Source organism: Coregonus lavaretus, assembly GCF_964263955.1.
Source record: "Coregonus lavaretus genome assembly, chromosome: 30".
Lineage (NCBI taxonomy): Eukaryota > Metazoa > Chordata > Actinopteri > Salmoniformes > Salmonidae > Coregonus > Coregonus lavaretus.
Window position 1 is genome coordinate 16,242,591 of NC_140017.1, and position 13,112 is coordinate 16,255,702.

The 13,112-nt window shown below is 43.5% G+C and overlaps 1 protein-coding gene across 1 annotated transcript in view; it reads left to right on the forward strand.

The window, feature by feature from the left end:
* LOC311105602 (PTB-containing, cubilin and LRP1-interacting protein-like) overlaps nt 1-13,112 on the forward strand; it is a 42,222-nt gene that overhangs the window by 1,227 nt on the left and 27,883 nt on the right. The window lies entirely within an intron of this gene.

The window sequence follows — 13,112 nt, forward strand, 5'->3', positions numbered from 1 at the left end:
AATGTTTTGGTACCCTTCCCCAGATCTGTGCCTCGACACAATCCTGTCTTTGACCTCTACGGACAATTCCTTCGACCTCATGGCTTGGTTTTCACTCTGACATGCACTGTCAACTGTGGAACCTTATATAGACAGGTGGGTGCCTTTCCAAATCATGTCCAATCAATTGAATTTACCACAGGTGGACTCCAATCAAGTTGTAGAAACATCTCAAGGATGATCAATGGAAACAGGATGCACCTGAGCTCAATCTCGAATCTCATAGCAAAGGATCTGAATATTTATGTAAATAAGGTATTTCTGTTTTTTATTTTTAATACATTTGCAAAAATGTATAAAAACCTGTTTTTGCTTTGCCATTATAGGGTATTGTGTGTAGATTGATGAGGAAAAAGGCTGTAACATAACAAAATGTGGAAAAAAGGAAAGGGGTATGAATACTTTCTGAAGGCGCTGTATAGCTCTCTATTATGCGTGGCAATACTTTGGAACAGATTTCCCAAAATAAAATCACTTAGACAATTATTACTTTGTTCTTTTTTGGGGGGGGGTCCGAAAACTTGGGGGTCCAAATAAAATCACCCACAGGCCATATTCAGCCTGCAGGCCGCCAGTTGGGGAACCCTGCCTTATAGTCTAGGCCTACATAGCAAACAGAGGTGTCATTAATCACTACAGTTCAAGTAATTAACACCGATTCTCTGACCTGTTTGGAAGTGGTGAAAAAATTGTTAATGACACTTATTTTGATCTCCAGGGGCGCGGGGCAAGCCGTTCACTGAGGCTGGCTTCGTGTCTCCTTTAATGCTATCCAGATGTCGGGTCGACTACTTTGCCAAATTAACTTGCACAACCCCTCTCACAGTGCTTGCCCAAGCATTAAGAAGATTGAATCTCATAGTAAACTTGGGTAAATAGTTTTAAGCGATACTATCTACATATTTTACAGCTGCACGCCGTGAAATACTACCACTTTAAGAGGTGAATGTTTATTACATTGTAATTATTGAGTAATTACACCTTACACCAGCCACCAGACCAGAAAGGACCAATTTATTCCCATCACATGTTTTGATATACATAAGGACCTATACACATAACTTCCATACTTCTGCGCTATTATGTTTGCCTTCATTAATGTACAGACTGTTAAAACAATCTTTCATTCTCATAGGGGCCTTCCAAGTGCTAACCCCCTTAATCTATTGGTCACAAAATGCCGGCGTAATGTGACCAAAGTGCTTATTCAAGCATTTCTCCAAAATATTTTTGGAGGCTAGCTCGATTGCAGGTTGGAGGCTCCCCTGATCTGTTCATTGCAGCTTAGTGGTACTAACAGCGTGGCCTGGCCTGCATGTGTTCTGGTACTGATCTCCATACTCTATATTCTGGGTTGACTGATGGAGCCTGTCCCAGCCTACTGATCCTAGAGTGGCGGGCCTCAGCTCTCCATACCGGAGCCCTGTGATCAATCACATCCCTGGGGGAAAGTGCTGAGATGACGTATGGTTCTGAGGGAGAGCCATTTATCACATGGTAATGGAGCTGTTCCAGCTCGCTGCCTAGCTGCCTGCGCACTAATTTCCCTTGTCATGTGACCCCCATGGATGGAATACCAGGCGGAATGGCAGTTAACTGTGCCCCTAACGATGCTTAGTTTTCGTTTAGTTCCGTATCTGAATGATATAAAGAGACTCAGTAAGAATGACAATTCTGGTAAAAAGGAGGCCAAGTTACGGTGGCAAGAAAAAGTATGTTTGTACGCTTTGGAATTACCTGGATTTCTGCATAAATTGGTCATAAAATTTGATCTGATCTTCAAGTCACCACAATAGACAAACACAGTGTGCTTAAACTAATAACACACAAACAATTATACGTTTTCATGTCTATTGAACACACCGTGTAAACATTCACAGTGCAGGGTGGAAAAAGTATGTGAACCCTTGGATTTAATAACTGGTTGACCCTCCTTTGGCAGCAATAACCTCAACCAAACGTTTTCTGTAGTTGCGGATCAAACCTGCACAACGGTTAGGAGGGATTTTGGACCATTCCTCTTTACAAAACTGTTTCAGTTCAGCAATATTCTTGGGATGTCTGGTGTGAACCGCTCTCTTGAGGTCATGCCACAGCATCTCAATTGGGCGCGTTTTCTTCTGTTGAAGCAATTCTGTTGTTGATTTACTTCTGTGTTTTGGGTCGTTGTCCTGTTGCATCACCCAACTTCTGTTGAGCTTCAATTGGTGGATAGATAGCTTTACATTCTCCTGCAAAATGTCTTGATAAACTTGGAAATTCATTGATAGCAAGCTGCCCAGGCCCTGAGGCAGCAAAGCAGCCCCAAACTATGATGCTCCCTCCACCATACTTTACAGTTGGGATGAGGTTTTGATGTTGGTGTGCTGTGCCTTTTTCTCTCCGCACATAGTGTTGTGTGTTCCTTCCAAACAACTAAACTTTAGTTTAATCTGTCCACAGAATATTTTGCCAGTAGCGCTGTGGAACATCCAGGTGCTCTTTTGCGAACTTCAGACATGCAGTAATGTTTTCTTTGAACAGCAGAGGCTTCTTCTGTGGTGTCCTCCCATGAACACCATTCTTGTTTAGTGTTTTAAGTATCATAGACTCGTCAACAGAGATGTTAGCATGTTCCAGAGATTTCTGTAAGTCTTTAGCTGACACTCTAGGATTCTTCTTAACCTCATTGAGTATTCTGCACTGGACATCTTTGCAGAACGGCCACTCCTAGGGAGAGTAGCAACAGTGCTGAACTTTCTCCATTTATAAACAATTTGTCTTACCATGGACTGATGAACATCAAGGCTTTTAGAGATACTTTTGTAACCCTTTCCAGCTTTATGCAAGTCAACAATTATTCTGAGATCTCTTGTTCGAGGCATGGTTCACATCAGGCAATGCTTCTTGTGAATAGCAAACTCAAATTTTGTGAGTGTTTTTTTATAGGGCAGGGCAGCTCTAACCAACATCTCCAATCTCGTCTCATTGATTGGACTCCAGGTTAGCTGACTCTTGACTCCAATTAGCTTTTGGAGAAGTCATTAGCCTAGGGGTTCACATACTTTTTCTAACCTACACTGTGAATGTTTAAATGATGTATTCAATGTATAAAAATACAATAATTTTTGTGTTATTAGTTTAAGCAGACTGTGTTTGTCTATTGTTGTGACTTAGATGAAGATCAGATCACATTTTATGACCAATTTATGCAGAAATCCAGGTAATTCCAAAGGGGTCACATACTTTTTCTTGCCACTGTAGTGACGGCCATTTTTGGTTCTCTCAGTGACTTGCCACTGTACTGTTGCCATGGTGACGCTCAATGGCTCGCTGCTGCACTGATCAGTCGCTCTAGCCCCTTTGACTACGTTGTTGTCCTTTATCCCTGTTCTGGAACAATCCTGTTCTAGTAGAGTTGCGTCACGTATCCTATACATCCGAGAATGTTGTGTTTGGCTGTTTTGCTCGTCGTTACCATGGTATCCTTCATTTTCTTTCTTCTCTCTTCTGTTGCCATGGTAACGTCCAGTGTCTTGCTGCATTTTCTCGTCTCATGTCAGAGCAGGAAGAAGATAAATGAGCCAATGTTAGAGCAGACACCTTTTCAGGCTGGTATTAAGAACCTGCTGTATGTGTCAGATGGAGAGAGGGATGATGGAAACATAAACAACATGACTTTGTGTTTGTGTCTACAAAATGGCCTCTGTGGTACCAACAGCTTAAAATGTCCCATATTGAGACATATTTTTGTCCACTATTAGACTTCTATGTTGCAACACAGGACGTATCATGCAGCATTGACTACTTCCTCTTCTCTTCCCCCGTCCTCCAATTCCTCTCCTAACAAGTCCCCCTGAAGAATCAATTTCAAGAGCCACCTCTCTCCCTGGCATCGCTCAGCGATTTTCAACCGATTTCACAATGTGTGCAGTGCCGGTCTGTGCATATACACACACACACACACACTTCCATCACAACCATCTCCCAATTTATATACGTTCCTCTTACTCAGCACCTCTCACTGCTGCCAGTGCTTTCATAGTTTTGTACATTGACCACAACTGGCTGAGCAGACAAAACGTCCTATCCTGACACTGCAGAAATGTGTTCAGCCTCCGGGCCTGTTTGAGGTCACTCATGGTCAGAAGCACCACTAGGTCTGTCTGTCTGTCTGTCTGTCTGTCTGGGGCTCCTGTGGAGCCTTCTCTGCTAGAAGGAGGAAGTAATGAGAAAAACAAGGTTCTCCATGTGGATTCAACTACAGTGCCCCCCGTAATTATTGAGACAGTGAAGCATTTTGTATTATTTTATACTCCAAAAGTTGTATTTGAAATCAAACAATGACTATGAGGCTAAAGTGTAGACTGTCAGCTTTAATTTGTTACAGACGCACAATATCATACCCCCAAGACATGCTAACCTCTCACCATTACAAACATTTTTTGGGGGGGTATGATACAGTATTTGTGCGTCTGTATCTTTCTCACTCATCAATATTCACGATTCATTCAGGATTATCCGTAATCATGGTAGCATCCACATTTATGTAGAAGTGTTTAGAAACATATTATATTCTTATTTACAATAAAAGTGACTCCAAAATGACACAATACATTATTTACTATTCATTTCTATTGGGCACAAAATAATCTGAAACACAACCATAACAAACAGCAAATGCATCCAACAAAGGTGTAGAGTCACAAGCATTGCGTGCTATGAATATGGGACCAAATACTTAACTTTTTACTACTTTAATACATATATAAATGCGTCAGGTAGCTTAGTGGTTAAGAGCATTGTGCCAGTAACCGAAAGGTCGCTGGTTCTAATCCCCGAGTCGACTAGGTGAAAAATCTGTCTGTGCCCTTGAGCAAGGCACTTAACCCTGATTGCTGGATAAGAGCGTCTGCTAAAATGACTAAAATGTAAAAAAAATGTAAATTTGTCCCAATACTTTTGTTCCCCTAAAATTGAGGGAATATGTACAAAAAGTGCTGAAATTTCTAAATGGTTCACCCGATATGGATGAAAATACCCTCACATTAAAGCTGACAGTCTGCACTTTAACCTCATAGTCATTGTTTGATTTCAAGTATAGAGCCAAAATAAGACAAAATGCTTCATGTCCCAATAATTACAGAGGGCACTGTATCTGTGGACAAAGGCTGACATTATTCCTGCCTCAAGGCCTTCATGTCTTTTTTGAAGACATTGCATTTGTGGAGAATACATTTAAGTTAAAGGGTCCAATGGATTGTTACCCAAATTATACTGCGACACTACCGCAGCCCATTTCCAATTAACTGTTTACCTCAGTTGTTTTGTAGGTGTAGTGGTTTATTTATTTTATTGATCACTGTGAATATTGCATGTGTATTGCAAGGTGCAATACCTCCCGAGTGGCGCAGTGGTCTAAGGCACTGCATCGCAGTGCTAGCTGTGCCACTAGAGATCCTGGTTCGAATCCATGCTCTGTCGTAGCCGGCCGCGACCGGGAGACCCATGGGGCGGCGCACAATTGGCCCAGCGTCGTCCAGGGTAGGGGAGGGAATGGCCGGCAGGGATGTAGCTCAGTTGGTAGAGCATGGCATTTGCAACGCCAGGGTTGTGGGTTCGATTCCAGTATAAAAAAATATAAAAAATGTATGCACTCACTAACTGTAAGTCGCTCTGGATAAGAGCGTCTGCTAAATGACGTAAATGTAATGTATTGTGTCTCTCCGTCAGGGTAGTTAATGTGTTTACTGTATTCTTGTATATGTGGGGGCGGGTTAACTGTGGTCATTTGCGTCAGAGAATTGACAATGTTTTTACGGCCAGCCAAAGCTACAGCCACCCCCGGCTGGGGTCTGTGGTTGGCTTCTGTCAATATCCACCTCCCACTACCATTGACCCACCAATCAGAGCGACGACAGCCCACCTCCCACAGAACCAAGCCACCAATCAGGGCGCAGGACCTCACACGGTCCTCTCTGGATTTAGGCCTCTCAGACGCTTGTGAAACGTGGTGGTTCTACTCATAAACTGGTCCAGGATCAGAGGCGGAGGCCATTAACACAGTCTGGCAGGACCAGGGTGATACGGCTGACTCGTACTATGCTGGGGGTGAGGGCGAGGGGTCCCACTTGTGGTTTGGGAGCCAACCACTGGATGGGCGTGGGTGGCTTCCTGACTACCTGTCCTCCGCTGCTCCAGCTGTGTTTTTAATGCCTCAGTCAGAGCGCAGATGGAGTAAGAATGTGTGTGTCATAGTGAGTTATGTGTGTGTGTGTGTCAGAGTGAGTTGAGGGGCCAAGGCTGATGTTGGTTTATGTGAGCGTCTGGCCAGCCAGCCAGACAGAGAGAGAGAGATGGTCTGATAACAGTCTGAGACCAGGTTGAGATGGCCCACTGTCTCAACCCGACGCCAACACACACCAGCCCAGCTCTCAAACATCTGTTAGTCTGCTCCACTCTGCTCTTTCATCTTCAGACTGTGTGTGTGTGTCTCTGTGTGTGTGTGCATGCATGTGTCTCTGTGAATCTTTGTGTTTGCGTCCAGTGGAAAGTTTTGGGGTCAGTTCTATTCAATGCTAAATGTGGACGTTACAGACTAGTGTTTGCAATCGTGTACTGTATATCAGTCCGTTTGTGTGTTTGAATAAGGTGGTATGTGCAGTGTTGCCAACTCCTCAGTAAGGAAAGTAGCTATTGGCTGTCCTAAAAGTCGCTAGACTTGCATAATTGGCCATGTGCATGTAATTGTGATGGACGCTGTAGGAGAGAGGAATAACATCGTGGGAGAGACAAAAAGTGAGTAAAAAACACCCTACATTTACATCCAGCCCTGAATGTAAGCCAGGGCGGGATCAGCCAGCGGCAGCTTCCCGCATGCACGATTCATTTGCAGTCTGGACGCGGAGGGGTGAACATCTCCTGCTCTGACTGCAGCTAGGAGGGACTGCTGCGCGAGGACTGGGCCGCCTGTGAGTGCTTTGGGACGGGGGTAACAAAGCACCTGCTGCTCGTTGAGAAGAGTAAGAACGATACGTGCTTTCACGTCAGAGTCTCCAAAAGTCTCCAATAACACCAGAAAAAGTCGCTAGATTTGTCGCTAGATGCTTTTTTGAAAATGTGTCGCTAGAGGGGTCTGAATACTCGCTAAATATAGCGACAAATCGCTAAGTTGGCAACACTGGGTATGTTTGTATGACTAAGCTTGGGTGGTATCCAGATTGTCATACCTTCTTACCGACCTTGTAACATCCCGGGATATTCGGTAATACTGGTACTAAACACAAGAGCCACAATTTTCAAACCCCACTGAGCCTCTGAGATCCGAAGATTAGCAATGCTAACAAGTACATGTAAAATCCCATCGCAAATGCTAACTAAATGCTAACGAGCGCATTGCGAACATTTTATACAGTCTCTGACCTAAACTATTTGCAGGACAGACATCCCAGCTCATAAAGTTATACAATCAACTAAAAATTGCTACTCACAGTTTGCTGCACTCACAAAACAAATATTAGACAGCAAGGCTCTTGATCCAGGAGGGGATTCTCTGCTGTTACCAAGCGAAGCTTGATTTTACAAGAAGCTAAGCACTTAGCAGCTAACTAGCTACTAAATTAGCAAACCAAATGCACAACTGCAGAACATTTAGCACAATTTAGACAGCTAACTTAATAGTTATAAGATATCTAGCTGGCAAACATTTAGTTGTGAATTCAATACTGTAACTAGATCACCTGGCGTGTGCTGCATAACAGTGAGTGACTCACAAAGTTCCGGTCTCTTATTGTTGTAAACAAACACCATGTGACTGGGAAGTAGCGGTGAGCTTCACATTGAAAAATGATCTGACAGGTGAAATGAAGAACGCAATCTTCTTTATCTTCTAATGTATTGCACAAGTTGACTGCAGGTATTTACTTAAAAAGTAGCTACAACACTTCAAATAAATAGTTTAAACGGTATTGACGGTATTGAAAAACCATCCTGTGGCTGTTTCCAAATAATCCGGTATACAGTATATACTGTATAACGCCCAAGCCTATGTATGACCCCTATATTCTGTGTCTCACCCGTGTCAGTGGGTTGTTGTACTGTGGCTTATACTATGATTGACCTGAGAGCCTGTCTACTCCAGCCAGAATGCTCCCTGAGGGCTGGGATTGTACCAGCTATGACCTCCAACCTACACACACACACAATTACGCGGTCGACGCACGCAAACACACGTACAGTGGCTTGCGAAAGTATTCACCCCCCTTGGCATATTTCCTATTTTGTTGCCTTACAACCTGGAATTAAAATGGATTTTTGGGGGGTTTGTATCATTTGATTTACACAACATGCCTACCACTTTGAAGATGCAAAATATGTTTTATTGTAAAACAAACTAGAAATAAGACAAAAACAGAAAACTTGAGCGTGCATAACTATTCACCCCCCCCCCGTCAATACTTTGTAGAGCCACCTTTTGCAGCAATTACAGCTGCAAGTCTCTTGGGGTATGTCTCTATAAGCTTGGCATATCTAGCCACTGGGATTTTTGCCCATTATTCAAGGCAAAACTGCTCCAGCTCCTTCAAGTTGGATGGGTTCCGCTGGTGTACAGCAATCTTTAAGTCATACCACAGATTCTCAATTGGATTGAGGTCTGGGCTTTGACTAGGCCATTCCAAGACATTTAAATGTTTCCCCTTAAACCACTCGAGTGTTGCTTTAGCAGTATGCTTAGGGTCATTGTCCTGCTGGAAGGTGAACCTCCGTCCCAGTCTCAAATCTCTGGAAGACTGAAACAGGTTTCCCTCAATAATTTCCCTGTATTTAGCGCCATCCATCATTCCTTCAATTCTGACCAGTTTCCCAGTCCCCACAGCATGATGCTTCCACCACCATGCTTCACTGTGGGGATGGTGTTCTCGGGGTGATGAGAGGTGTTGGGTTTGCGCCAGACATAGCGTTTTCCTTGATGGCCAAAAAGCTCAATTTTAGTCTCATCTGACCAGAATACCTTCTTCCATATGTTTGGGGAGTCTTCCACATGCCTTTTGGCAAACACCAAACGTGTTTGCTTATATTTTTCTTTAAGCAATGGCTTTTTTCTTGCCACTCTTCCGTAAAGCCCAGCTCTGTGGAGTGTATGGCTTAAAGTGGTCCTATGGACAGATACTCCAATCTCCGCTGTGGAGCTTTGCAGCTCCTTCAGGGTTATATTTGGTCTCTTTGTTGCCTCTCTGATTAATGCCCTCCTTGCCTGGTCCGTGAGTTTTGGTGGGCGACCCTCTCTTGGCAGGTTTGTTGTGGTGACATATTCTTTCCATTTTTTAATAATGGATTTAATGGTGCTCTGTGGGATGTTCAAAGTTTCGGATATTTTTTTATAACCCAACCCTGATTTGTACTTCTCCACAACTTTGTCCCTGACCTGTTTGGAGAGCTCCTTGATCTTCATGGTGCCGCTTGCTTGGTGGTGCCCCTTGCTTAGTGGTGTTGCAGACTCTGGGGCCTTTCAGAACAGGTGTGTATATATACTGAGATCATGTGACAGATCATGTGACACAACTTTATTTAACTAATTATGTGACTTCTGAAGGTAATTGGTTCCACCAGATCTTATTTAGGGGCTTTATAGCAAAGGGGATGAATACATATGCACGCACCACTTTTCCGTTATTTTTATTATTATTTTTGAATTTTTTTAAACAAGTTATTTCACTTCACCAATTTGGACTATTTTGTGTATGTCCATTACATGAAATCCAAATAAAAATCTATTTAAATTACAGGTTGTAATGCAACAAAATAGGAAAAACGCTAAGGGGGATGAATACTTTTGCAAGGAACTGTACATGCATACACGCTCGTGCTCACACAGACACATCACAGTTGACACGCGCAAATACACACACACACATACACACTCAAGAGTCAATCTATGCCTACCTGAACACTGTTTAGTGTTTGTCAATGTATATTTGTCAGAGAAGGACTAAAAAGGTAACAGTGTGCCAGTGTGTATATTCTGTAAATTGATGCTTTTACTTTGTGGTGTGTGAGTGAGTGTGTTAGTTTTACTTTTCTCAACAACAAGCAGGGGTTTTTTCTGTATCAAAACCAATTATTTTACACTGTTTGGACATACAGTGGGGAAAAAAGTATTTAGTCAGCCACCAATTGTGCAAGTTCTCCCACTTAAAAAGATGAGAGAGGCCTGTAATTTTCATCATAGGTACACGTCAACTATGACAGACAAATTGAGAAAAAAAAATCCTGAAAATCACATTGTAGGATTTTTAATGAATTTATTTGCAAATTATGGTGGAAAATAAGTATTTGGTCTCCTACAAACAAGCTCTCACAGACCTTTAACTTCTTCTTTAAGAGGCTCCTCTGTCCTCCACTCGTTACCTGTATTAATGGCACCTGTTTGAACTTGTTATCAGTATAAAAGACACCTGTCCACAACCTCAAACAGTCACACTCCAAACTCCACTATGGCCAAGACCAAAGAGCTGTCAAAGGACACCAGAAACAAAATTGTAGACCTGCACCAGGCTGGGAAGACTGAATCTGCAATAGGTAAGCAGCTTGGTTTGAAGAAATCAACTGTGGGAGCAATTATTAGGAAATGGAAGACATACAAGACCACTGATAATCTCCCTCGATCTGGGGCTCCACGCAAGATCTCACCCCGTGGGGTCAAAATGATCACAAGAACGGTGAGCAAAAATCCCAGAACCACACGGGGGGACCTAGTGAATGACCTGCAGAGAGCTGGGACCAAAGTAACAAAGCCTACCATCAGTAACACACTACGCCGCCAGGGACTCAAATCCTGCAGTGCCAGACGTGTCCCCCTGCTTAAGCCAGTACATGTTCAGGCCCGTCTGAAGTTTGCTAGAGTGCATTTGGATGATCCAGAAGAGGATTGGGAGAATGTCATATGGTCAGATGAAACCAAAATAGAACTTTTTGGTAAAAACTCAACTCGTCGTGTTTGGAAGACAAAGAATGCTGAGTTGCATCCAAAGAACACCATACCTACTGTGAAGCATGGGGGTGGAAACATCATGCTTTGGGGCTGTTTTTCTGCAAAGGGACCAGGACGACTGATCCGTGTAAAGGAAAGAATGAATGGGGCCATGTATCGTGGGATTTTGAGTGAAAACCTCCTTCTATCAGCAAGGGCATTGAAGATGAAACATGGCTGGGTCTTTCAGCATGACAATGATCCCAAACACACCGCCCGGGCAATGAAGGAGTGGCTTCGTAAGAAGCATTTCAAGGTCCTGGAGTGGCCTAGCCAGTCTCCAGATCTCAACCCCATAGAAAATCTTTGGAGGGAGTTAATAATAATATGCCATTTAGCAGACGCTTTTATCCAAAGTGACTTACAGTCATGCGTGCATACATTTTTGTGTATGGGTGGTCCCGGGGATCGAACCCACTACCTTGGCGTTACAAGCGCCGTGCTCTACCAGCTGAGCTACAGAGGACTGGACGCCTCGCGGCGCCCGTCTCCGCCACTCCGGATTCGGGGATCTGAACCCGACTCCCTTTCGATCGGCCGGGGGCGACGGAGGCCATCGCCCCTCCCTTCCGAACGGCGTTCGCCCATCTCTTAGGACCGACTGACCGATGTTCAACTGCTGTTCACATGGAACCCTTCTCCACTTCGGCCTTCAAAGTTCTCGTTTGAATATTTGCTACTACCACCAAGATCTGGACACGGAGTTGAAAGTCCGTGTTGCCCAGCGACAGCCCCAAAACATCACTGCTCTAGAGGAGATCTGCATGGAGGAATGGGCCAAAATACCAGCAACAGTGTGTGAAAACCTTGTGAAGACTTACAGAAAACGTTTGACCTGTGTCATTGCCAACAAAGGGTATATAACAAAGTATTGAGAAACTTTTGTTATTGATCAAATACTTATTTTCCACCATAATTTGCAAATAAATTCATAAAAAATCAGACAATGTGATTTTCTGGATTTTTTTTTCTCATTTTGTCTGTCATAGTTGACGTGTACATATGATGAAAATTACAGGCCTCTCATCTTTTTAAGTGGGAGAACTTGCACAATTGGTGGCTGACTAAATCCTTTTTTCCCCACTGTAGGCATCATGAAAAAACGCTTAGGCAGCCCGCCCAATGATTTCAATGGCAGAACAATCCCTGTACTGTTTCTCCTCTTATCTCTCACAGAGCTATAGAATCCCCTTTCTCTCACTCCAGAATGGTCACTTACAAACAGTGTAAAATTTCTACTCCCCTCTATTTTCAAATGCTCTCTCCCAATCCATAACATTCAGCCAAAAGTTATTTGGGAAAAGCCATGTGCCTCGCTCATGCGTGAAATGTATACCAGTGTTTACAAGTAACAAAACACATGTTGCATTAGAGTATGAAATGCATCTAAAGATTTCAGTGAATGGGCTAGATGAGGACCAGACTGTACAGACAGAGCCTGGTGTGTCAGAGAGAGAGGGAGGGAGAGCGGGAGGGAGGGGTAGAAAGAGCGAGAGAAGGAGAGAGTATAGAGAGAAGGAGAGAGTATATAGAGAGAGAGAGAGATCTCTCTATCTGAGGATAATCTCAGTATCAATGTCAATTCCTTGGATCCAGAATCAGACACTCCTCCTCATCCCCAACCCAAATAGAATCAATAGTCGTAACTCGATGAGGTTATTTTTCATCCAGAGGAATAATAAAATAATGAAAATACAGTGAAAATATTATGAATAGAATTCCAGTTTTATTCCGCGCGGTGCCTGTGTGAGTCCCCCACCCTCCGATCCGGCCTGACCACAGGAATGTGGAGCACTGTCAGAAAGCCATAAAGTGCTGATGCGGAGGTCAGCGAGCATTTACACACGTGGCTTTAGTTTCAAAACTGCCTCTTCTTCTCTCCTCTCCTCCTCTTCTCCTCTCCTCTTCTCCTCTCCTCTCCTCTTCTCCTCTCCTCCTCTTCTCCTCTCCTCCTCTTCTCCTCTCCTCCTCTTCAATGTTGATTGATGGATGGATGGTTGGTTATATGGATGGATGGATCAATTAATGTAAGGGTGGGTGTATGGGTAGATGGATGGATGGGTGT